Below are 26,243 nucleotides of genomic sequence, written 5' to 3'. Positions count from 1 at the left end.
AGGTGAAGTCCTAACCACGGGACCACCAGGGAAGTCCCAAGTTCTTATACTTTTAACATACATATGAATTTACCTAGGATCTTGCCCATTGCAGATGCTGATTTAGCAGGTCTAGGGTAGGGCGCCAGATTCTGCATTTCTAATGAGCACCCAGGTGATGCCAGATGCTCTAGCTCCTCAGACCATACTCCCAGTGCTGAGTTCCAAACCCCAGGTATTTTGACAGTTTGGGGACTTTACAACCTTGAACTCTGTTGAACATTTGAACTCTCTGGGACAAGAGATGAATTATGTCAGGTGGCACCCAGTGATGCTGAATGCATCCATGCAAAGGCAAGTTGGCCTAGTTTCTGACACCTTTACTTTGTGACTCACTAGGGTTTCTCCAAAGAATTATTGGGCTGCAGCCATAAGCATTGTTTTCATTTCCACTGTAGACATTTTCAAATTTACTCATGGACACCCTGGAGAGAGCTATGACAAAGCTTTGGATATGTGTGAAACTCTGTGACCCTTCTTCAGTTCTGATATTCACAAAATATTACTTAGAGACAAGAAAATGTAGGTTTCAAATACCCACACACTTTCCCATTTGAAGACCCCATTATTATTTAAATATTTACTGAGAAGGCAAAAAGTATATAGCACCAGGCTAAGAACTTTAATTTTCACTACACTGTGAAATTTAGCACAGAATATTCTCACTTTACACAATTCCTCAGGTTCTGTGATAAGATCAAGAAGCTTTACATGAATTGTTATAAATCAATATATAATATTAATACATGTATTTAATTTTTAATTTTATTACTATGTCCATATGAATTTTTACTATCAAAGATATGTATTAGAAAATGGTCCTATAACAACTCATATGGTATTTGTTCTCAAAACATACGAACTATGTTTCCTTAGAGGTGCCTCTATAGGACATCAAAGTGTTGGTCTCCATAAGGTCAATGAAAATTCATGACTTAGTAGGGAAGTTAGAGATAAATACATGGGTTTGAGAATTTTCACAAATAGTGATACTTGAAGTCATGGGATGGAAGAGATAATCCAGTGGGATCTTGACAAATGTCTCCTTCAGTCTCAAATCCCCACCTCTAACCCAGCTGATATACCCCTTCTTTTATAAAGCTCCTACCCCTAGGTAGAACATTGAGTAAGATTATTAACTTTGAAAGGGATTTTAGAGTCATCTAATGTAAGTAGGGTGACCATATGATTTATCTTCCAAACTGGGACACTTTTGAAAGTGAAATGGAGAAGAACTAATAATTATGCTAGAACAACAGGTGTAAACTAGAACTGTGTAGGGGAAAGTGGGATGTGTGGACACCCTAAATATAACCCCACCTTTGAATGAGGATGAAAATCCACCCAATCCCATCCCAAACTGTTGGTCATTTGACCTCTTTGTTGAACATCTCTGAGGGAAGATGCTCATTCCTACACAGGGCGCTTAATCCACTGTTAGATACTTTTAGTTAGGTTGGCTTAATTATTAGAATTTTCTTTCTACCATTGGTATGTTATTTGCCTAACATTCCCTTAACTTCATGCTGCCTATTGGGGCCACCTGGAATAAGTGGGCTGCCTCTTCTTGGTATGACTGCACAAAGGATTGAGTGGTTTCTCCATTAGGCTGAGCTCCTCAAGGTTGATATTGTATCTCTCCCCCTTATGTTTCCCCAGTTCCTTCTAATGGAGTGAATGCATCATGGACTGATGCCTGGTCACTCTACCAACAATCTGGGTCTTGGGAGATGTCCTAGTCACTAAGAATATTGAAGGATACCTAGTCCAACCCCTCACCCACTGTACACATTTCCTCTAAGACACCCCTTCCAGACTGTTGTCTACTTTTTCTTTAAACTTTTCCAGCAAATGGGGAACTTATGCTTTCAGAGGTAGACTGTTTCATCTTTCTCCAACTCACGATTGAATGAAGAATGTTTTGTCAGAGCTCTTAAAAGTCCATTTCATTATACAGTCTACGGAGAGTCTTATCATAGGACAAAATTAATTCTAAGAATTTTAGAGTCAGTAATAATACTGACTAAATCCAGTTGTTTCTGGGAAACATGTAACATTGATAATGAATCATCACTGCCTTTAATTCATTCAATAAATATTTGTTGACCATGCACTATTTTTTAGAGATTAATCATGTCAAAGGATCCCAAGGAAGTTGCAGTTTGGGGGAGAAAGAAGGTAAAATTGTAATAGCATAGCACTTATCACATACTATTCTATTTTTATTCTCTTGTAAATTCACACGTGGTGATAAAGAGAAGGGGAAACCAAACAATGTCAGCATGATAGGGAAGACTTCAAAGGAAGTGACAGGTGGATGGATGAACAGTATTTCCCTAGACAAAGAAGATGGAGAAAGCTGTTAAACAGAGTGCACAATGTATACTAAGAGATGACTCAAGAATCTCACATTAGATGACTCAGTGGTTCTCAGAATTCATTACACTCGATTCATGGATTAAGTGACTTGGCAATTTTTATATTCAAGAGTGAGATTCTCAGATTCATTAATACCATATTTTTAAAGAATGCATGAAACTGACTTGGAAACTTTAAAATTCTTCAGTGAGAGGATTATTGGAAGTCTTGGTTGTTGTGTTTATTGTATAAAAGACATAGGTCATCTCAAGGCTCTTGTTACCTCCAGAATTCTATTAGTGTCATGGGTGCTGCAGTAAAAAGATTCCTGCAGTGGGAGCCTGGGACCTCTCCTGTGTCCAGGCCTCACTATTAATTAGCCTTCACGACTGAGGAAGGTCTTTCTTCTCCCTGAGGATTTCCTTTTTTGTAAAACTGGGAGCTGTTCTATGTAATTCTTAAGGTTCTTTGTGGATCTTGCATTTTATAATAACATCTTCTTTCTTTCCTTGAGTATGTTCTACATTCTTTGTGAGAGAACAATTGCCTTTCTTTTCTTGCATGTTGTCCAGTGGTCGTGTCTAGACTTGGGAACTGGCTTTGCCTGAGCTTGAGGGTGGCCAGTGGTTAATTCCATTGACTGGGAGGAGCTGAGGATAAAGCGAAGCAGATTGGGGCTGGGGAAGGTAGAGACTGCTGTATGTCAGTGTGACAATCTGAATGGGAAACAAAAAACATATCAGAGCTATGTAGTGAAACAACACTTCTCCACATGCTTGGTATCTTCAGCCCTGGAAGAATAATTCCCACGTTCTTAGAATTAACTCATAACTCCCTTCTTCCAGTATGACGCAGGGCATCATAATTATTATTTTTAATCATGAGATATTTAAAAAATACTCAGAAGTATAGAGAACAATATACAGACACCAGTGAACCTACCACCCAAACTTAATGAACATCAACATATATCTATATATTTGTTTCAAATGTTTTTCCTAAGAAATATAATATTACTAATATTATTATTCCTAAAATATAACTAAAACCTCAGTGCTCCCCCCACTCCATACCCTCCCTTCACAAGGGTAAAACTATCTTGAAGTTTGCATGTATCATTTCTGTACATATTTTTTTTTTACTTCTGCAACACATGTATATTTTCTTAAAAATGTATACGTGTAGTGTTATATTGTGCACTTAAAAATGTTACATAATCAGTGTCTTTCTCTATGAATCTGTTTGTGACTTATTTTTTTTTCACCTGGTACTATTTTTTGATATTTGTCCATGTCAGTACTTGTAAATCCAATTCTCTCAACATCACTCCCGTATAGCATTCTACTGTACGAATAAGGCCTCTTCTTTTATTTATTCACGCCTCTATTGGAGGGTATTTTTATAAAAATATTCTGGGAAGGAGAATCCAGGGTTGATTGAAGGACTCTTTCTCTGTGCTTCTGTTATACCCTAAGTGTGGCAATTTCGTAGCATTTATCATACTGTCTTTTCATCCTTGATTATCTCTCTTCCTACACAGCAGATACAGTTTCAATTCATTCATGCAGTCATTCATTCAGGAAACATTTAACATTAACAATTATATTCCAAGGAGTTTGCTGTATATATTTTGAAAGGTGAAAACTGAACAGTTCCAGAATAGACAGATATAACCTAGAGTAGAAATCGTGAACTGCGCTGGAGACGCATGGACTAGATTGAGCACAAAGAGGAGTCTTGTTTTGTTTTTATTTATAATTAAGCTAACATTTTAAAATTGAGAAACTGCATATAAATCAAAGGTTCTGGCTTCTCTTGAAAAACTGAAGAACTGCAACACAGCCTGTACACTTCTTTGTTGAAAACTGACTGAAGCTGGTTGATGGTTGTGCCCTTTAGATGAGGCATACTTTCTCTACTTGGACTGCTTCTCTCATTTATAGTATTGGGTTGGCCAAAAAGTTTGTTCGGTTAGTGAATACATTGTTCAATAAAGTTCTTCGTGAAAATGAAAAATGTCTTTTTTTACTTAAAACCGAAAGAACGTTTTGGCCAACCCAATATATGTTTGGGCCTCATGAATCTTCAAGTTGGCCATGCTTCATGTAGAGGAATATGGGGGAGCTCGGGCTGACATCCTATCTACAGATGTGACAGGGCAAGCATTTCTGACAGAGGGGATACGTTCAAGGGCAGAGCAGAAGGTTAGAAGATGCAGCAGCCTAACCGGTAAGGCACAGAGAGAGGGTCCTTCAATCAACCCTGGAGTACTAGGTCCTGAACACTGTGGAGGACCCATGGTGTTCAGGAGTACTGACGATCTCTATTTACGACACAGACAAATGATGCTATGTTTAATCTCACACAGCAGTTGTGTTTCTGTCTCTTTCTCCCTGTGCTTCACTCAGTTTTTGCTTTTTATAAAGTATTTGATTCGTTATACAATGTTAGTCTCTTTCTTATATATGTTGACAATTCCAAATGGCTTTATTTACCTGATGCAATGTTTTTCCTCAAATTCTATCTTCTGCAATATTAATAACATCCATTTTTCTTTCTTCTCCTTTGCATTTACCTGATGGATTTTTGCTTATACCTTTTAAAAATGATTTTTAGTGTCATTTTGTTTTATATGTCTCTCATATACGATACATTTTTTTTTATTTGGGGGATTTATCTTTTCATAAAGATAAATACATAAAGAACATAACAATTTTATATTTACCATCTTTGTGTTTTAGTAAGGAAATTTAAACAAATGATGTTTAACTTATATTGCATACCTTGTTTTACATTTTCCTATTTTGGTGCGCTCTCATTTTTTTTCATGCATTTTACTCTAATTATAGGATTACATTATTTCATGTTTGGTTTAATTTTCTACAGTAGTGATCAGGGTACAACATATTCTAATTCTCAAGGTATTAGAGATTGATTTCACATTTACAAAATGCATAATTAAGTGTACATTTCTTTATCAAAGAAAATAAAAAAGAACAATATTTGATCTGTCCAAGCCCAAAGAACAATTGAGCATGACTTCAGGGCCCCTGCCCTTCCTACTCCGCAACTTTCTGTCAATTTCATAAGAGGTCAATGACACCTTTAATTGTTATATTATATTATATTAATTATATAATTATATTAAGTATATTAAGACGTTACTAGTCTTCTTTTAAAACAAAGTTTGTTGTCACTTGACTCTGTTTAGTTAATTTTCCTGAACACTCTAAAACCTTTAACGTCAGTTTCCTCATTCCTCTGGTCACCACAGATGTATGAACAGGAGAGCCATAGGGAGGATGGGAGTTTACATAGCTTGGATGGTTTTCTCTATGTAGTGCTTACTTGGGTAAGCACTGGTTTTTCTGGTCTTTATTCCCCTTGCAACTTAGAGTAAATCAAATAAGGATCCGTGGTTGGAATGAGGAGCTGCTTAATAACTAATCTTAATGTTGTTTTAAAGAATTAATAATAGGAGGAGCCACCAAACATTAATGGCCAATGAAGAGGATGTGAGAAAATCATAGATAATAGTTTTAAGGTGTAGAGACTCAGTGGTTTCCAAATTTACTCAACTATTAATTTTCAGAGATCTATTGACTAGAGGTATTTCCTTTTTGACAACTTACAGGAGACAGGATGGCTGGTGGCTAATGCTCTGGTGTAATAAAGACCAGGCTGTCAACTTTAACTTTGTCCTTTGCCAGCTATTCAATTTTAGATGTACCACATTATCTATCGGAGGCCTTAATCGTTATATCTGTAAATGGGGATAATAACACCCTCTGCACAGAATTAAAGGAGGTAGCAAACATAAACTGCTAAGGCTGTGCCTGGTGTATCTTAAGTTTTCAGTTTAAAAATATTACTTGGAGATGTTAATATTTGCTACCTGAGCAATTCCCAAAGTTATCAAATTAACAGTTTCCAAATTTGCTCTAAGTGTACTGTAGGTTAGAAAAATGTCTGAATCCCAATTCACAGAGTAGGCATTGAGAAGGGAGAACATTGACAAACTGATTTGTTTTTCGGTATATAAACCAAGATGTTGTCAAAGTCACACACTCAGCCCTTCTCTAACTTGCTGACTCAGAAATTCTCAACTCTGCCGTCTTACTTACCTGTATCTTTCTGACTTATGACGATGACCTCTTTTGCAATGGGTAGTTCATGGTTTTCCTCTCTCTCTCTTCTACTCATAGACTCATTGCTTGATAGTGTTTCCTTTTCCTTCATCCTCACGCTTTCCATCATACTGACCTATGGTTCACCTCTGAGCATTGCCTTTGCATTCATGGATCACCATTTATCAAGGTCTGCTCTGAATTATGTAGAAGTGCCCCTCTCTCCCGTGTCTCATGGATGTGCATCCCAAGCTTTCTTATCCATCCTTTGTAGATACTTTTGCTCATTCTTATGGCTTCCAGTGATCTAGAACTCACAGTTCCATACCTCCAGCCAAGGTCTTGATCCTGTTCCAATTGTTTATTGGACATCTCCACCTGTGGATCCTGCAGAAACCTCAACTTCATCATGTCTCAAAGTACGTGTCTCTCCATCCCGTCCATCTTCTGCCTCTCATTCTATGCTCCCTGGCTCAGGGAAAGTACCAAGTTCCATGCAGGGACAGTAGTCTGAAGCCCTAAAGGTCATACTAGACTCCTCCTGCTTCCTCTCCAGGTCACAAAGCCCACTGAAGTCCAACTTGAAGTAGCACCAAGTCCATCATACTCTTCGCCTCCAGCACTGCTAACTTTATGCTGGCCCTTCCCATTTGTGCCTGGATTAATGCCAGAGCCCCGTTGCTTTCTAGTTCACTTCCTTCTGATGTCTGTTCTCCTCATTCTAAGAGAATGATTGTTTTAAAATCTAATGTTGCTAATGTTACTTCCCCCACCTTTGAAATCCTATGTCTTCTCATAAACTTTGGGGTAAATCCCCAAACCCTAACCATGGCAAATAAAGCACTTTATCATCTGACCACTGCCTTCCTCTCCTGCCTTGCCTCTCATCACCCTCTCATGACCTCCTGGGGTTCCACTTATGCCAGAATATATGTACTTCCCTGAAGACTCCACACTTGTCCTTGTTACCTTACCTTTAAACATGTCCTTCTCTTCGTCTAAAATGCCCTCCCTTCTCTTTATCATCAGATCTCTTTATCATCTATAATTTCCTCTTATTCTTTAAGACCAAGCTCAATTGTCACCTCTTCCAAAAACCTTTCCATGAACTCTTGTGTTCATTAATCATAAATTAGTTCTGACTAATAAATTGTGAAAAAAAAGGGACTTTGTTACTTACGAGCCAAAACTATTAAAAGCAATGTGCTGCTTCCATCCCTTTCTTTCTCTGCCATAGAATATTGGAGGCCACGCATTAAAAATGGTATAGTTTTAAGATATATGCCCAATATATATCAGCCTTCACATGAGAGAAAAATAAACTAATAAAATAAAACCTCTTAGGTTTCAGGGTTGATTTGCTACCGCAGCAAAGCCAAGCTATCCTGAATAGGACCACCTCCCCCAAACTGAATGAAGGACACTTCCTTTTTACCTCTTCAACATGTCTTCACTGGAATTGTTGACTTACTTCTCTTTCTTCTTTTCTGGATTATGAGATCATTAAGGGAAGAGATTCCTTTTTACCTCTGTGGCATCCACTCCAACACAGCGCTAGCAAATAATAGGAACTCAAGAATTACTTGCTGAATTGCACTGCATCTTATCTGTCCTAAGCATGGGGACAGCAGCCACAATAATATCCATTTTTTGTAGGGATTTAGAGTGTAAGGCGACTCTGCCTAAAGTCACTCAATCCACTAAATGTCAGACATGCTTCTGCTCAGCCTTTGTGGTTGGTGAGACTACTCAAGATGAATCTTGAGTTAGTTAAAGCTCTTCTTTTTCTCTCACTTTTATCAGTCAGGGTCCCAGGAAAGAGATGACATCTTTGGAAGGGAATTATAAATATTTTTTTAAATGAAAGAATGATTAATAGAGGTGTGGGAAGGGTTAAGGGAACCAACAAGGGGTGTTGAGGTTCCCGGGCACTAGCATCAGGGGAAGGGTGGAAATGGTGTTCCTAGAGTCTCTTTGAAAGCTGCAACTAAGAACGAAGGTCTATAATGTAGTCATAGGAGGATACAGTGATTAGCATAATTGCAACAAATTTGGAAGGAGTACGAGTTATAAATACACCAACCTCTCTCTTATCCTTCCATGGGATCTTCTGATAGTGCTTCCATGCTGGCCAAACCCAACTGAAGCACAGGGGCAATGGAGCCCAAGTGATGCAGTCTCTGAGGTTAGACTCTCAGGGAAGATGGGGCAAGTCATTTGAGGGGTAGAATGAAGAATAATCAGCATGGACTTTCAAATCAGTATCTGATACTCAACTGAGACTTGGTGAAGGTTTTTCTTCCAAGTTGGTTTCTAGTGAAGAGTAGGAGGCAAGATAAAGAGTTTATTTTGACTCTAGCTTCTAAATCATCCTCCAGAGCCTAGCTGATATATTATATCCTGTAGGAAGCCTCAGGATGGGTAAATGCCCTTCTCTATGTTCACCTACCTTCCAGTGCCTGCCTCTTTCACAACACTTCCCAAATTAGGCTGAAATTATATCTCTTTCTGTGTCAGTCTTCCTTACTAAACTCTCAGCTCCTTGGGGGGTAGGGAGTGCATCTTATGCATCTTTGAAACTTTAGCTTCTGGAAAGTGTCTGGCATCTAGGATTGCTCACTTTGACCCACAGATTTTTACACAAAAACATACACTTTACACCAAGCGCTAAGTCCTCAGTTGCAAACTCTCTGTTACGTATGACTCACAGAAAACTAAAAAACAGTGGTTCATAACACATAATATAAAGTTGCCATGGTCTATGCAATTGAATTTCTAGTCCATTGAGGGAAAAAGTAAAATTATCCAATTGCTTTATGTATTATATTAACCAGACATCTCAGCCAGAACATTGAAGAAAGCAGTGTGGGACAGGCTTAGTCTCTGCCATAGGGACACTTACGGTCAGTGATCACACCCCCCCCCCCGCCCCGATACACAGAGGTGCACTGAGACTAAAGAGAGAACTGTGACGTTTGTTTCAGGTTTACTTACATACACAGTGTCTTTCTATTTGAAAACCGTGTATTATAGTGCAAAGCCCATGGACATTAGAATTAGACTATTTTGAGATTAAGAAGAAATCGTACGGCACTACTTTATGAGCTTGGACTAGTTTCTCAACCTGTCTGAGTCTCAGTTTCCTCATCTGTAATACCTACATATGGGGCTGTTGTGAGGCCTTAAATGAGAAAGTTTTGTAAAGTATATGCTCAGTGTAGGAATTCACTTGCTATGAATTCCTTCCTTTCGCTTTACATTTCAACATCATGCTCAGAGACTGCAGATGAGAGACTGTATTCCATCTTACATACATTATACTGGACATGTCGTTATGGAGTTGCCAGTGTAGGTCTATATGAATGGTACCAAAGGGAAAGGGTAAAATCTTTTGGGAATGGTTAATCCAAACAAATATGAATTGCTTAAACTACAATAACTGGATCAGATCTAAATCTCCTCTTTGTTGGTGTGTAAACACTAGCTGAGTCTTTGAATCTGGCATAGTGGCAGGTGGGAGCACCTGTGTTCTCACCCAGACTTCCTTCGGTCTTTATTTCATTATAGTCCATCAGTGCCCTTCTTGAGGCTGTCCAAGATGCATTTCCAACTACTTTTCCCCCTTTACAACCAAACGCTCACCACAACCACACAGCACACAGTGAGTAAAGCTAATGTGGATTGTAGGGACCAAAATCTTCCAAAGAAAATGAAGGATGTGAAGCAACTCTGTCTCCATTCGGTGCTGTCAGTTCTGAGTGTCAGAGCACAGTCCTATAGTAGACAATGCCATCTTGTGGTTCTTGTGAAAATCATTCCTTAAAAAATTCAAGAAGGTCACTGTTTATATCTCACTACTAGTGCTCCTTCCTATCACATTTTTATAGATTAAGTCATCATCCACTGAGACTTCACCAAACAAAAACGTGAGCCAAATTATTGATAAAGCAGCAGGCCACTCTAATATGGGAAAATCCTACTACCCTATCTTTAGAGAATCTTAGTACAATTAGTACAATTAGGCATTTGACAGAAAGATAGAGGCAGTCTGGCTCCGTGGTTTGGTTTCCTTGGGAAGCAGTTACACATTTCTTTTTAAAATAACATAGCCTGGAATACTGATTCCCATGCCGAATACTGATTCCCATGCCACACTGTCATCCTGTGTGTCAGCACTTTGAGTATTGAATCCTGTACAGAAAGCTCTCATCCACACTTGTCCAAAAATATTTCCTCTAGGTTACAATCTGCACATAAAGGTTTCAGCAACAGCAGCTGTTTGGGCCACTTTTTGGTGTTATGTGAATGTTGTGGGTTTGGTTATATTTCCTTGGAACATAAAAATAGGAGGTTTTGGTGTGTTACCTTTGAAACCTCAGGGAAATCAAAACCAGAACTCATTTTGGATGCCTAAGTGATTAATCCATCATATTCTCTGAGTTGAAATAGTGACTTGGTGCACTGGAATAGTTTCTGCAGCAATATTATATGTCTGGTCCATTCAGAAGTGACCAAAACAACATTAAAAAAAAATCCCACAGTAGCACACAGAGTACTTTTATGTATAATAAGCATACCGATTAAGGTTTCTTTTCTTGTTTATAGCCCAATTCCACTGGACTCTACTAAAAGCAAACTTAAATTGAAAATGTGGTTTTAAATTATTAATATTTAAATTTTAATATGTCATACACTGGTATTAAAACACTTTGATAACATCTATGGGAATAAACTGTCAGTGTTTTGGAAGGCAATTTAAATGAATCTCATAAAATTTATTCTTTCAGTGAATAGATACTTTTTGAGTGCCTACTAGTTCTCAAGGCACTCTATGAGGGGTTAGTACCCAGAATGGCGTACTAAGATATGATTCCTGCACTCAAGGAGTTCACAGTGTAATGGAAGAACAAACAAACAAGCAATAAATTACAAATTTATGTGGTTAGTTCTGTAATAGGAAAGTTAGGGGTTATATGGGCAAACATTGGAGCAATGCAGAAATCCAATCTAAGTCAGAAAGAGAAAAACAAATACCGTATGCTAACACATATATATGAAATCTTAAAAAAAAAATGGTTCTGAAGAAACTAGGGGCAGGACAGGAATAAAGACGCAGATGTAGAGAATGGACTTGAGGCCACAGGGAGGGGGAAGGGTAAGCTGGGAGGAAGTGAGAGATGGCATAGACGTATATACACTACCAAATGTAAAATAGATAGCTAGTGGGAAGCAGCCGCATAGCACAGGGAGATCAGCTCAGTGCTCTGTGACCACCTAGAGGGGTGGGATAGAGAGGGTGGGAGAGAGACGCAAGAGGGAGGAGATATAGGGATATATGTATATGTATAGCTGATTCACTTTGTTATAAAGCAAAAACTAACACACCATTGTAAAGCAATTATACTCCAATAAAGATGTTTAAAAAAAAATCATAGGCTTTTAGATGAAAATGACAAAATAAAACATGAGTAAGTGTTGAGGTGAAAGGAGTGAGAAATAATATTTCACCCAGAGAGAAGAGAATGTGCTTCCTTGGAGACTTTCACCAATGACTACACTTAAAATAACTATCTCACAATGGTGTAATAACCTCAAAAGCATTTCTACTGATCTCTCTTCTTTTAATATTCCCACCTTCAGACCCACTCTAGACACAGAACCCTGTGACCCTTTAAAAAATGTAAACTACACAACAACAGCTAAGAAAACTGTACCAAGAGATATACTCAGAAACACTATTAAAAAAATTAAAATTCTAAAAATTGTTCAAGTAACCCACAGAAAGGCAAGAGAATAGAAACACAGGAATAAGAAACAGAGGAAACAATTAAAAAAACTAATAAAATGGAAAACTTAGGCTCTAACATATGAACAATTTGTTAAATGTAAATGGTCTAAATACACACTAAAAGTCAGAGATTGGCAAAGTGGATACACTCTTCTTAGCTTTAAAATCAAAAGCATGGTATATAAAAAGAAAAATGTATAACTTTGAACTCATAAAAATTAAAAACTCTGTTCTACTAAAGATCCAGTTAAGGAGGTAAAAAGATAAGGTATAGAGTGAAAGAAAATATTTTACAAACCACATATCTGACAAAAATTTTGTGCTCGGATATATAAAAAACTCTTCAAAACTCAACAGTTTAAAAAGCCCCAAACAATACAGTTGGAAAATGGACAAAATACATAAACAGATATTTCACTGAAGAGGATATACAGATGGCCAATAAACACATGAAAACATGGTCAGTATCTCATTATTATCAATCATTAGCTATTATGGAAATTCAAAGTAAGACAATGAGATATCATTACAACCTACAAAAATAGCTAAAATTTTAAAAAATAGCAACAACACTAAATACCTGCAAGGATTTGGAAAAAGTGGATCACGCATACATAGCTGGTGGAAGTGTAGAATGGTACAGCTACTCTACTAAAGGATTTGTCCGTTTCTTTTAAAACTAAACCTACAATTACTATATGACTCAGCAATTTCACTCCTGGGCATTTATCCCAGAGAAATGAAAACTTAGATTCATGCAAACACCTGCACATGAATGTTTGCAGCAGCTTTATTTGTAGCAGCCAAAGACCAGAAACGACTCAGATGTCCTTCAGTGTGTAAATGTTCAACAAACTGTGGTACATTCATACTATATAATACTACTCAGCAATAAAATTGTACTATTGATACACATAAGAACCTGGATGAATCTCCAGAGATTTACACTGAATGTAACAAGCCAATCCTCAAGGATTATATACTCTATGATTCCATTTATTAATCATTCTTTAAATTAAAAAATTATAGAAATAGAGAACAGTTTAGTGATGGCCATGGGAGAGGAATGGGGAAGGGAACAAGAGCAGGATGGGTGTGATTGTAAAAGGGCAACCGGATACAGATAACACACTACTATAGATAAAATAGATAAACAACAAGAACCTACTGTATGGCACAGGAAACTATATTCATTATCTTATAATAATCTATAATGGAAAAGAATCAGAAAAAAATGTCTATCTATCTATCTGTCTACCTACCTATCTATCTGTTCATCTGAATCACTTTATTGGTCACCTGAAAGTAGCACAACAACAACATTGTAAATCAACTATACTTCACTATTAAAAAAAGGGCAACCACAAAGGATCCCATGGTGACTGAACTGTCCGGTATCTTGACAATGTTGGTAGATACATGAACCTACATATGTGACAAAATTGCATAGAACTCGAGCCACAGACTAGGAGAAAAGATTTGCAAAAGACATACTGATAAAAGACTGTTATCCAAAATATACAAAGAATTGTTAAAACTCAACAATAAGAAAATGAATAACCTGATTTTTAAAATGTGCCAAAAAAGTCTATATCTATTAAAGAGATTTATTGAATCAATAATAATCTCCCCAAAATAGAAAGCACCAGCCCCGGAAAGGTTCACTGGTGATTTCTACCAAATATTTAAGGAAGAAATTATACTAATTCTCTACAATCTCTTTCAGAGAACAGAAGCAGAAGGAGTACTTCTTAGGGCAGCATTATTCTAATACCAAAACCAGACAAAGATATTACAAGAATACTGTGTATCTCCTGAACGTAGATACAAAAGTCACAAATTGGATCCAAAATGTATGAAAAGAATTATACACCACAACCAAGTAGGATTTACCCCAGATATGTAAGGCTGCATCAACATTCAAAAATCAATTGATGTGATCTATCACTTCAGCAAGCTAAAAAACAAAAATTACAAAGTCATATCAATAGATGCGGAAAAAGCATTTGACAAATCCAACACCCATTCATGATTAAAAAACTCTCAGAAAACTAGTAATAGAGAGGGCAATTTCAGCTTGATAAAGAAATAACTACAAAAAACCTACAGTTGACATACCTAGTAGAAACTTGAAGCTTTCCCACTAAGATCAGGTACAAGGCAAGGATGTCCCCTCTCACCACTCCTTTTCAACATCATACTGGAAGTCCTTGCTAATTGAATAAGACAAGAAAAAAAAAAAGGTATACAGATTGAGAATGGAGAAATAAAACTGTCTTTGTTCACAGATGACATGATCGTTCATATAGAAAACCTGAAAGAAGTGACAAAAAACTTCCTGGAACTAATAAGCAATTATAGTAAGATTGTAGGGTACAAGGTTAATATACAAAAGTCAGTTGCTTTCCTATATACCAGCAATGAACAAGTGGAATCTAAAATTTAAAAAAATAATAATACCATTTCCATTAGCACCTGAAAAAAATGAAGTACCTAGGTATAAATATAATAAAATATGTACAAGATCTATGTGAGGAAAACTACAAAACTCTGATGAAAGAAATCAAAGAAGGACTAAATAAATGGAGAGATATTTCTATGATCATGGATGGGAAGACTAAATATTATCAAAATGTCAGTTCTTCCCAACTTGATTTATAGATCCAGTGAAATCTCAACAAAGTTATTCTGTGGATATTGGTAAACATATCCTAAAGTTTATCAGCAGGGGCAAAAGACCCAGAATAGCCAACACAATGTTGAAGGAAAAGAACAAATTTAGAGGACTGACACTATTCAACTTTGAGTTACTATAAAGCTACAGTAATCAAGACAATGTGGTACTGGTGAAAGAATAGACAAATAGATCTGTGGATTAGAATGGAGAATCCAGAAATAGGCCCACATAACTGTAGTCAACTGAACTTTAACAAAGGAGCAAAAACAATACAATAGAGCAAAAATAATGTTTTCAGCAAATGGTGCTGGAACAACTGGACAGCCACACGCAAAAAAAAAAAAAAGATCTTAGACACATACCTTATACACTTCACAAAAATTAAGTCAAAATGGATCACAGACCTAAATGTAAAATGCAAAACCATAAAACTTCTAGAAGATAACATAGGACAAAACCTAAATGACTTTGAGTGTGGTGATGACTTTTTAGATACAACATGAAAGTCACAATCCATGAAAGACATAATTGATAAGCTGGACTTCATTAAAATTAAAATCCTCTCTTCTGCAAAAGACAGCATCAAGAGAAAAAGAAGACAACACACAGACTGGGAAAAATTTTTGAAAAAGAAATGTCTAATAAAGAATTGTTATCCAAAATGTACAAAGAACTCTTAAGACACAATAATAATAGTGAAAAAAAAAACAACCTGATTTAAAAAATAGGCCAAAGACCTTAACAGATATCTCATCTAATAAGATATACAGATGGCAGGTAAGCATATGAAGAGCTGCTGCACATCATATGTCATCAGTGCAATGCAAATTAAAAGAACAATGAGGTACCACCATATACCTGTTAGAATGGTTGAAATCCAGAACACTGACAACACCAAATGCTGCTGAGGATGTGGAGCAACAGGAACTCTAATTCATTGCTGGTGGGAATGCAAAATGTACAGCCACTTTGGAAAGTGTTTCTTACAAAACTAAAGTTACTCTTATGATCTGGCAGTCATGTTCCTTGGTATTTACCCAAAGGAGTTGAAAACTGTGCACACAAAAACCCACAAAGAGATGTTTATAGCAGCTTTATTCACAATTTCCAAAACTTGGAAGCAACCAAGATGTCCCTTCAGTAGGTGAATGGATAAATAAACTGTGGTGTATCCAGACAATGGAATATTATTCAATGCTAAAAAGACAAGAGCTATCAAGCCATAAAAGGACATGGAGGGAACTTAAATGTATATTAGCAAGTGAAAAAAGCCGATCTGAAAATGCTATATCCTGTATGATTCCAACTCTGTGATATTCTAGAAAAGGTAGAAACAGTAAAAAGATCAGTGGCTACCAGGAATTGCGGGAGGGATGAATAGGCAGAACACGGAGTATTTTTAGGGCAGTGAAACTAGTTTGTGTGATACTTTAATGATGGAGACATGTCATTAGACATTTGTCAAAACCCATAGAATATACAACACCAAGAATGAACCCTAATATAACCTGTGGACTTTAGGTAATCATGATGTGTAAATGTAGGTTCATGGATTGTAACAAATGTACAGCTCTTGTGCACGACATTCATAATCCTGGAGTCTGTGTGTGTGTGGAGGCAGGGTGCATATGGTAACTTTCTATACTTTCTGCTCAATTTTTCTTTTTACCTAAAACTGTTCTAAAAAACAAAGACATATAAAACTTGGGAAAATGGAATAAAATTGCTGGATTGTATCAGTATCCATATTCTGAGTAGTGATATTGGACTATTGGTCTTCAAGATATCACCATTGGGGGAAACCAGGTAAAGGGTACATGGGATCTGCCTGGTTTATTTCTTACAAGTGCTTGGGAATCTACAATGATCTCAAAATTTAAAAAAAAAAGTTTAATTAAAAAAATGTAAACTAGATCCATTCTCCATCCTGCTTAAAATCATACAAGTTCTATTCTCCATAGAGTAAAAACAGAGCTTCTCTCTATGTTGTATATGATCTTGTAAGATATATCCTTTGTCAGCCTTTCTAACTGTCTCTCTCTCTCTCTCTTTCAGTAGCCTTCAGCCACAATGGCTTCCCTTCCATTCCTTGGATATGTCAGGGTGCTTCTCCCTCCGAGGCTTTACATTGATACTTTACCTTCTGCCTGGACACTTCTCCAAGTCGCTTGTATGACTGCCTCAGGCTTATCCATCAGTTCAAATGTCAGTATTTTAGAGGGTGTGTCCCTGATCATTCTATTTAAAATGGCCTGCCAAGGCACTATCATATTACCTTTATTTTCTTATTTATGCTAATCATAATTAGAGACTCTCTTTAACTTTATTTGCCCTTCCTCCCTACACCTGCACATGCCTACTTCTGCAGAATGCGTTTTCATGAGGGCAAAGATGTTGTGTCTGTCTTCTTTTCTACTGTGCCCCAGTGCCCAGCTCGGTACCTGATTCTTAGTAGGTGCTCAGTAAATATCTGCTAAATGAATGAATTTTTACTAAATGCATTCGTGTCTCCAAGAAGATCCCATTAAAATAAGGGGGAAACTAACAGAAGGAAGAACTATAGCTTAAGGCCTTCGCAAGTAGCTGTTTAAACTGCAATTTCACTGAGAACAAATAGTTTTAAAGGAAGGAAAACATATTGCTTGGTGGGAACCAAAATCAGTTTCCCTGTTTTTCTGAACATATGTAGAGGTGAGTCTGAAAAGTAATTAACTCCAGGCTCTTGACTCCCTGTGCTCTGAGAGTGAGGTCATTGTACTATCAGGGCAAATAAGGCCTGTGTTCTCCCAAGATGAAGATCCAAGGTCGAGAAGAATTACAAAGCATGCACTTTTGGTACAGGGTAGTAGGATGTTTCATTTTAGTTCACTGTTACATCTATTATTTGCCTGCTGTTAGGCTGACAGTTCCTTCTTTTCACCAGGTTTGGTGCCTGAGATCTATGAAAGCATGAAAGAAAAAGAAAATGCCCAACTTTTAAGCAAAATGTGTTTATTTCCCACAGCAGACTTTGGCCTGACTCCATCATGTAAGAACAGTTCAGAAGCAAAACTCAGAAGAACCAGGAAGACATTTGCCACACTCACCTCTCACACTACAAACTCTTGTGATGTGTGCTGTTGCAGACAGGCCCCCGGCTGGTCTAGGGATGGATTTTCCATTCCCTGCTGTCTCAGTCAGTTTGGACTGCTCTAACAAGATACCACGAACTGGGTGGCTTACACAAGAGAAATTTATTTCTCACAGTTCTGCAGGCTGGGAAGTCCAGGGATAAAAGCGCTGGCTGATTTGGTTCCTGGGGAGAAACCTCTTCTTGGTTATGTCCTCATATGGTGGAGAGAGAGACTGGAAGCAAACTCTTTCCTGTCTCTTCTTATAAAGGCACTAATCTCATTCATGATGGCTCCACCCTCATGACCTAATGATCTTCAAAAGGCCCATCTCCAGATACCATCACACTGGGGATTAGGGCTTCAACATACGCATTTTAACACAAACATTGAGTCTGTAGTACCTGCCAATCTCACCTCTCTCTTCTGACCCCAAAGTAAGGTTTACCGAAGTGTAATTCCTCAATTCCCTGCTCTCCGCTGGGTCCTGGGAGTGTGAGAAATGGGTGGTGACAAGGTTTATTATTTTAGTTGGGTGGCCAGGAATGGCCTCTCCAAGCCAGTGACCCTAGAGCAGAGATGTGAAGAAGTGAGGGAAAGGGGCTATGAATTCCCCAGGGGGAAGCGCAGTCCACACAGAAGGAAAAGCAGGTGCAAAGATCTGTGGAGGAGCATGCTTGGTGTGAATGAGGACAGCAGGGAGGCCAGGGCGGCTGGAACAGTCAGTTCTGGGAGGGTGATAGGAGAGGAATCATGGGAGAAGGACAAGGGTCACATCGTGTGGGCCTTGTGGCTACAGTAAGGACTTTGGTTTTTATTCACTATGTGACAAGAAGTCACTCAAGGATTTTGTCCAAGGGAATGCTATGATTTGATTTATATTTTGAAATGCTTTCTCTGGCTGCTCTGAGGAGACTATAGAGAGTCAGGAGTAGAAAAAGAGGGAACAGTTAGGATGCTATTGCAGAAAATTACAGAGACAAGGATGCAAGCTGTACAGGTGGTAAGAAATGATGGGATAGTTGAGACAACATGCGAGTTAAATAATTTGTAATGTAGGAATATAAATTGAGGCCGAAACTGTGCAGCAGTACATCAGCAATAGGAGCCCCTGGTTAAAAGGGACATACTTTCACTCTGAGGTGCAGTGGTCTGAGAAGAGCCTTCTTGGAGGTAAAGTGGGATACTGGCCACATCCATTTATTCCTTGTGAGGAGCAAGTATACAGATACCCAAACATAAGTCACCAGCCAAACTGTTTTGGGATTGAAATAGATGGCTGAGGGTTGGATGTCAGGGACAAAAAGTAGATGTGTCTGATATACACCCTGTCCTGTCTCTAGTATTATGTCAATGGTTTATTTAACCCCATGATGAAGCATTTTTATGAAAACAATGTAAATATACATATGTGTATAGATAAGTAAGATAGATCCTTTGTTCTCTTTCAGAGGACAATTTTATAAGTCAAATACTACTATTTCTTGAATTAAAAGAAGTTGTTTTTAAAAAACTCTTTCTTCCAATCCACTTCTCATCCTGTGGCCATTTCTCCATAGAGAATAGTGGGAATGCCCACTGACAGGTCAACTGGTTGTCTCTGTTAAATCATCAATGAATCTCTTGATTTGGATGCATCAACTTTTTTGTCCTTTAACACTGCCCTGATGGGCTGTTTTTCACAATCCACCCCTCCCCACCTTCACACACACACACACACACACACACACACACACACACCCCTTCACACTATACACTCACTCACTCCAGCTAATTTCCATTTGCAAGCAGTTGCTTGCACAAGTGTTGTTCACACTTGTTCACATCTATACCCAATAGAAGTCATGCTCTTCCTGTGAAACACTGTGATGTACTTGTGGGAGTCCAAACAAAACCCACCCTGGATCTTGAAGTGTAGTACCCAATCTAACATCTTAAATGAAATTCTGGAAGAGAAAACAATTTTCTTCCAACAAGTTTGGTATTAGCAAAGCCTACTCACTCCTGGAGAAGGAGAAGTGCTAAGAAACTAGTATACCATTGACCTTGACAAGGCCTGACTTTTAAAACTGGGTTCAGTAGATTCTTCTGCCATAGAGACGGCAGCACAAAGAGAGGTCATCAAACTCCACCTTGTCATCTGTTTCATGCTGTATTCTTTTTTACTTTCAGAGTACAACTCAATAGTATTCTCCTGTAGGCAGTCTTCCCCCATTATTGCCAGCCCACTTAGAAACAGCAGTTTTCTTGAGCCCTGGCAGTGAAGTGCAATAATATTGCATTATACAGGTATGTAATCTACAGTTTGTTAATGATGAAGGGGGCTTACCTGCCTTATCTTCTCATCTTCCCATTTTGCAGTATTCTCTGATGGAGGGCCCATGTTAAAATTTTAAAAATTAAATTTAAATACAAATATAAGTATATACTTATAAGTTTTATATATGTATAAAACTTAGGATTCTCTAGGACTACATATGGGATATAGTATAGATGGAGCAATGGTCATTGACTCTGGCTACCCATTAAGATCACCAAGGGAACTTTTAGAAAATGTCAGTGCCCAGACCCCATCTCCAGGGATTGGGACTTAATTCGTTGAGGGTGGAGCTCTGGTAGAGACAGTATTAGTAAAGGTCTCCAAGTGCTTTCTATTTGCAGCCAGGGTTAAAACTACTTGGTTTGGGCAGGTCTGGAAGCATGTTCTATCACTTCTACAAATTGTTTCCTCATCTTTAAAAAAAACAGGACTAACAGTGACTACTTCCCTGGATTGTTATTGCTTGGATGAATCACATCTTCCCCGTTTCGAACGCTGTCAGCTTAGGCAACTGCTTAACCTCTCTAAGAATTAGATCTCTCTTTTGTAAAATGGGGATTTTTAATAAGTATCAATGCCTAAGTTTGTTGTGAGGATTAAATGAGAAAATGTGTGAGAAGTACTCAGTCTAGTGTTTGGAATATGAGTACAGCAAGCTTTAGCCAGTGTGTGTGCTGCCTGGTACAGTACTTGCCCCATGGTAGACCCTAAATCAATGTTAATCCCTTCTTCTCTGTCCCTTCCATCTGTTGCTGTACTCTATCCTTATCTCTGTCTTTATAAGCTGAGCCTTAGATGTCTAATAACCAAATCTCTCTGAAGCAGACCATGATGTCTAAATCCAAATTTGAGTTCTGTCCCTTATTTAATTATGGTGAAACAGCAAGGATATGGTGTGTGTGCTTGTAAGATTAGGAGTATAGTTATAGATATAGTTAAGAAGTTATTCTGCTTCTAACTTCTGAAGAGAAACCTTGAGGGGACAGAACCTGCAACCTTGGGATTGAAGCTTTGGGTAATGTCAGGCACCTCAGAGGAATTAAAAATACTTCTGTAGGACCTGTTACTCTAAGTGTGGTCCTCAGACCAGCAGCATCAGTATCACCTGGGAACCTGATAGAAAAGCATAATCCCAGGCCCCACCCCAGAATTACAAAATCAGAATCTGCATTTCAACAAGATGCCCAGGTGATTCACATGCACGTTCAAGTGTGAGAAGTACTCTTGTAAGATGATGAAATGATGGTTGACAACTTAAAGTACCCATGAAGCTAGATAACAGAGGTTTCCTCACTACCACTCCTGTGGTCTTAGGCTCAGTTTGCCAAGTCAGTTGCTAGGACCATATTGTGGCATTGTCTGGCCCAGCTCTGAGTCTGAAGCAGCTCTAAACCCATGCCATGCATCTAGTCCCATTACTGTGAATACCAAGAACCCTTGTCATATTCATGAGCTGTGCCTTGAATTCATCACCCTTTGCCCATCCTCAGATTTCCAGATCTGATCCTGACCTCCTTGCCTTCTGCAGAACTCATTGCCTCACTCTGTAAAGTAGCTCTCTAAAAATCCTTGTACTTCCTTCCAGGATCTGACAAATGGTGATGACGTTTTATTTCTGATCCTTGGCTTTTCCTCTCTGTCCCTTCTCATGTTTTCTTCTTCTCACTCTGGAAAACACCCTTACCCAGGCTCACCCAACAGCCGAGAGCTCTGGAACTCTCCTGGCTACTATGAAAGGAAATCTGACCAAGGAGGCAGATTCCAGTGAGTCTTTGAAGGCGGCTTGGACCCTTCGGGGAGCCAACTGACCTTCATTCAGGCTCTTCAGTGATGCATGACTCTCTGTAGCAACTTTTTTTAGAGAAGGTGTAGCGTAGGAGAAGGAGCCTGTGAGCTGTTAGAGAGTACACCTAGCTTGGCAAAGAGAACACTGACGGTGGCTAACAGCATCTCCATCTTCTCTTTAGAAACTTCCATTTTGGAATGGCCTGCAAGTTCTGGCTTTTCTCCCTATCTCTATTTTCATCTCAACCAAATTCGTTAACTGAAAGACACTCTCTGCTTTGCAAACCACAATTATGCTGGGAATGAAACTCAATAAAAGCTGCATCTGGCATGCAATTGACAGATCATTCACTCAGCAATAGCTAAAGAGAACCCACCAAGCTGCCCTTGCTTGTTCTCCTGTAGATATGGTGTTTTGGTTTATTTAATGCATATTGTTTGGCATTTTAAATTATATTTTTTTATCCCTATCATTTCACAAGCAAAATTGACTCCCCTGATAATTAAATTTTCTCCACAATAGCAATTTCACCACTTATTTTCATTTTACTGCAAGATGCCTGTGGATTATTAAGCTGGTGTCAGCTCTCACCCACCCACGTACCTTCAAAGCAGTCTGGAGAAGGTGTCAGCATTTCTTCAGCATTTCTAAGGTGTGCCCAGATGATGTGTAGTTCCCACAATTTCACATTTGGGGGCATGTATCATTTATGCATGTAGGCTGGCTCAGTTCATGTTTGGGATTTATTTTAGAGGCGACTAAATTGAGGAAGCTCTGAATGCAAAGATATAGCTTTTAATTGGCTAAGTTCTATTAATATATAATTTTAATTGAATTTGAATATACTCTTACTGATATTATTTTGGGTTTTGAATAATATTTTATATTCCACAAAGTCCATTTCAGGAGAAATTTGACTAGAAAAAATAATAGTCTATGAGACTGACAAACTCAGGAAAAGATGGTCTGTGACCTCTGTACATTTAGAGGTTCAGCTGATGTGCTGTGTTCACTTGACCCATTCTGTCTGATGAATTAACTACTCTTGTCCTAATCATTCCTTCCCCCACTGCATTAACACTCACACATTACCAACTGGACAGATCCTTCTTCATCTAGCCCCGAATACAGTATTTTTCAAACTGCCAGTTTCAATCCTTTAGTGAGCCATGAAAACAATTTATACAGTGAGTTTTATACAGCATTAAAAAAAATTGAATAGATCAGAGTGCCTCACAGGCAGAAAGGATAAGTATTGTTTTGTGAAATATTTATTTCAGTGATATGTGTCTATATATAATTACATGGTAATGTAGACTATATTGCTTATTGTGGGTTGTAGTAAAAGAGTTTGAAATGCACAAATGGACCTAATATTCACTGCCTCCTGAAACGATTCCATGATCTAGAGTTTGAGGATCTTCATTTCTTAAGAAGCCAGAGTCCTTAAGATGCTACTAAGCTAATGGCCATGGCCAGGACCATGTATCGACTCTGGATACCATAGTTAAGTAATAGCACTGAGAATAATCTGATTATCAAAATCTGCAGTTCTCAAAGTAGAGCTCCTGGACCAACGGCATCAACATCATCTGGGAATATATTAGAAATGCAACCTCTGCATCTATTGAGATGATCATGTGGGTTTTATTCTTCAGTTTGTTAATGTGGTGTATCACATTGATTGATTTGTGGATATTGAAAAATCCTTTCATCCCTGGGATAAATCCCACTTGATCATGGTGTGTAATCCTTTTAAGGGATTGTTGGTTTTGGTTTGCTAATATTTTGTTGAGGATTTTTACATCTATGTTCATCATTGATATTGGCCTGTAATTTTCTTTTTTTATGATACCTGTGTCTGGCTTTGGTTTCAGGGTTATGCTGGCCTCATAGAATGAGTTTGGAAGTATTCCTTCCTTTGCAAATTTTTAGGATAGTTTCAGAGGATGGGTGTTAACTCTTCTCTAAATGTTTGGTAGAATTCACCTGTGCAGCCATCTGGTTCTGGACTTCTGTTTGTTGGGAGTTTTTTAAATTACTGATTCAATTTCATTACTGGTAATTGGTCGGTTCATATTTGCTTTTTCTGCCTGGTTCAGTCTTAGGAGAGTGTACATTTCTAAGAATTTGTCCATTTCCTCTAGGTTGTCCATTTTATTGTCATATAGTTGTCCATAGTAGTCTCTTATGATCTTTCGTATATCTGTTGTGTCAGTTGTAACTTCTCCTTTTTCATTTCTCATTTTATTGATTTGGGACTTCTCCCCTTTTCTCTTGTTGAGTCTGACTAAAGGTTTATCTTTGTTTATCTTTTCAAAGAACCAGCTTTTAGTTTCATTGATCTTTTCTATTGTTTTTTAGTCTCTATTTTATTTATTTCTTCTCTGATCTTTATGATTCCTTTCCTTCTAACTTTGGATTTTGTTTGTTCTTCTTTCTCCAGTTACTTTAGGTGTAAGGTTAAGTTGTTTATTTGAGGTTTTTCTTGTTTCCTGAGGTAAGCTTGTGTCACCCTAAACTTCTTTCTTAGAATCGTTTTTACTGCATCCCATAGGTTTTGGATCATAATGTTTTTGTTTTCATTTGTCTCTAGGTATTTTTTTAGCTTCTCTTTGATTTCTTCAGTGATTCATTGTTTGTTTAGTAGCATATTGTTTAGCCTTTACGTGTTTGTGTTTTTGCAGTTTTTTTCTTGTAGTTGATTTCTAGTCTCATGGCATTCTGGTTGGAAAAGATGAATTTTGCCATTTGCAATAACATGGATGGACTTGGAGGGTATTATGCTAAGTGAAAAAAGGGAAAGACAAATACTTTATGATATCACTTATGTGAACTCTAAACAATACAACAAACTAGTGAATATAACAAAAAAGAAACAGACTCACAGATATAGAGAACAAACTAATGGTTACTAGTGGGGAGAGGGAAGGGGGAAGGGGCAATGTAAGGGTAGGAGATTAAGAGGTACAAACTATTATGTATAAAATAAACTACAAAGATATATTGTACAACACAGAATATAGCCAATATTTTATAATAACTATAAATGGAATATAACTTTTAAAATTGTGAATATCTATATTATATACCTGTAGCTTATATAATATTGTACATCAACTATACTTCAATCAAAAAAAATGCAACTTCTCAGGTCCTACCCCAAGCCTACTGAATTAATCTTCTGGGAGTGGGCACAGCAATCTGTGTTTTAACAACCCTCCAGATGATTCTGATGCATGCTAGAGTTTGAGAAACACTGACCTATAGTTATATGCAACTCAAGTGTTTGAGTCTGGATTTTGCTTCTACTTGTTAATGCAGGACCTTATCCATCTGAAAATTCTACCCCAAGTATTTCTGCAGGTTGTCAGATTGATTTATCATGTGACATTCAACAATGTTTTCCCACTGTTGTATGAATTTATAAAGCTTTTTGGATTTTGTTTAGAAAACAAACAGTGTTTTCTTTAGAAAATGTTACTATTCATCAAATGGCTTTAATATAATTCTATAACCTGGTAATTCTTGTGTGATTTTAAGTCTATTTATGTATACTTTTGAAAACCTAAACAGAAATATCTTATCTAATATTTCCATAAATCCTATAGGAGTTAAATGAGGTAACTTACATAAAGTGATTTGTGTGTATGGTAAAAATAAACAGTTTCTCTCTGGTAAGATGATGACTTTTGGCTGTTAGTTTAAGAAGACACAGAATCCTCTGACATGAATGTTCCAGTTTATGCAATATGAACCCTAGTATTTGGGAGACTAGACACATATTCTTACATGAGGTTTTCAATCTGGAGGGGCTAAAGAGAATTCTTTTGATGTCAATCCCGGTGTTTAAGTGATGCACAGAATTCCCTGAGGACCCAAAGAGACCACTAGGCCTTTGGGCTAGAGAATTCTATCATACCACATACACACCCACACATACTACACACACCCCCAACACACACACGCCACAAACCACCCTCCACATACTTTTCCCTGAACCACATCTCCCACACATCTCCCCTACCCCTCTTACCA

Source organism: Balaenoptera ricei, chromosome 6 (assembly GCF_028023285.1).
Source record: "Balaenoptera ricei isolate mBalRic1 chromosome 6, mBalRic1.hap2, whole genome shotgun sequence".
Taxonomy (NCBI): Eukaryota; Metazoa; Chordata; class Mammalia; order Artiodactyla; family Balaenopteridae; genus Balaenoptera; species Balaenoptera ricei.
This window is presented reverse-complemented; position numbering follows the sequence as displayed.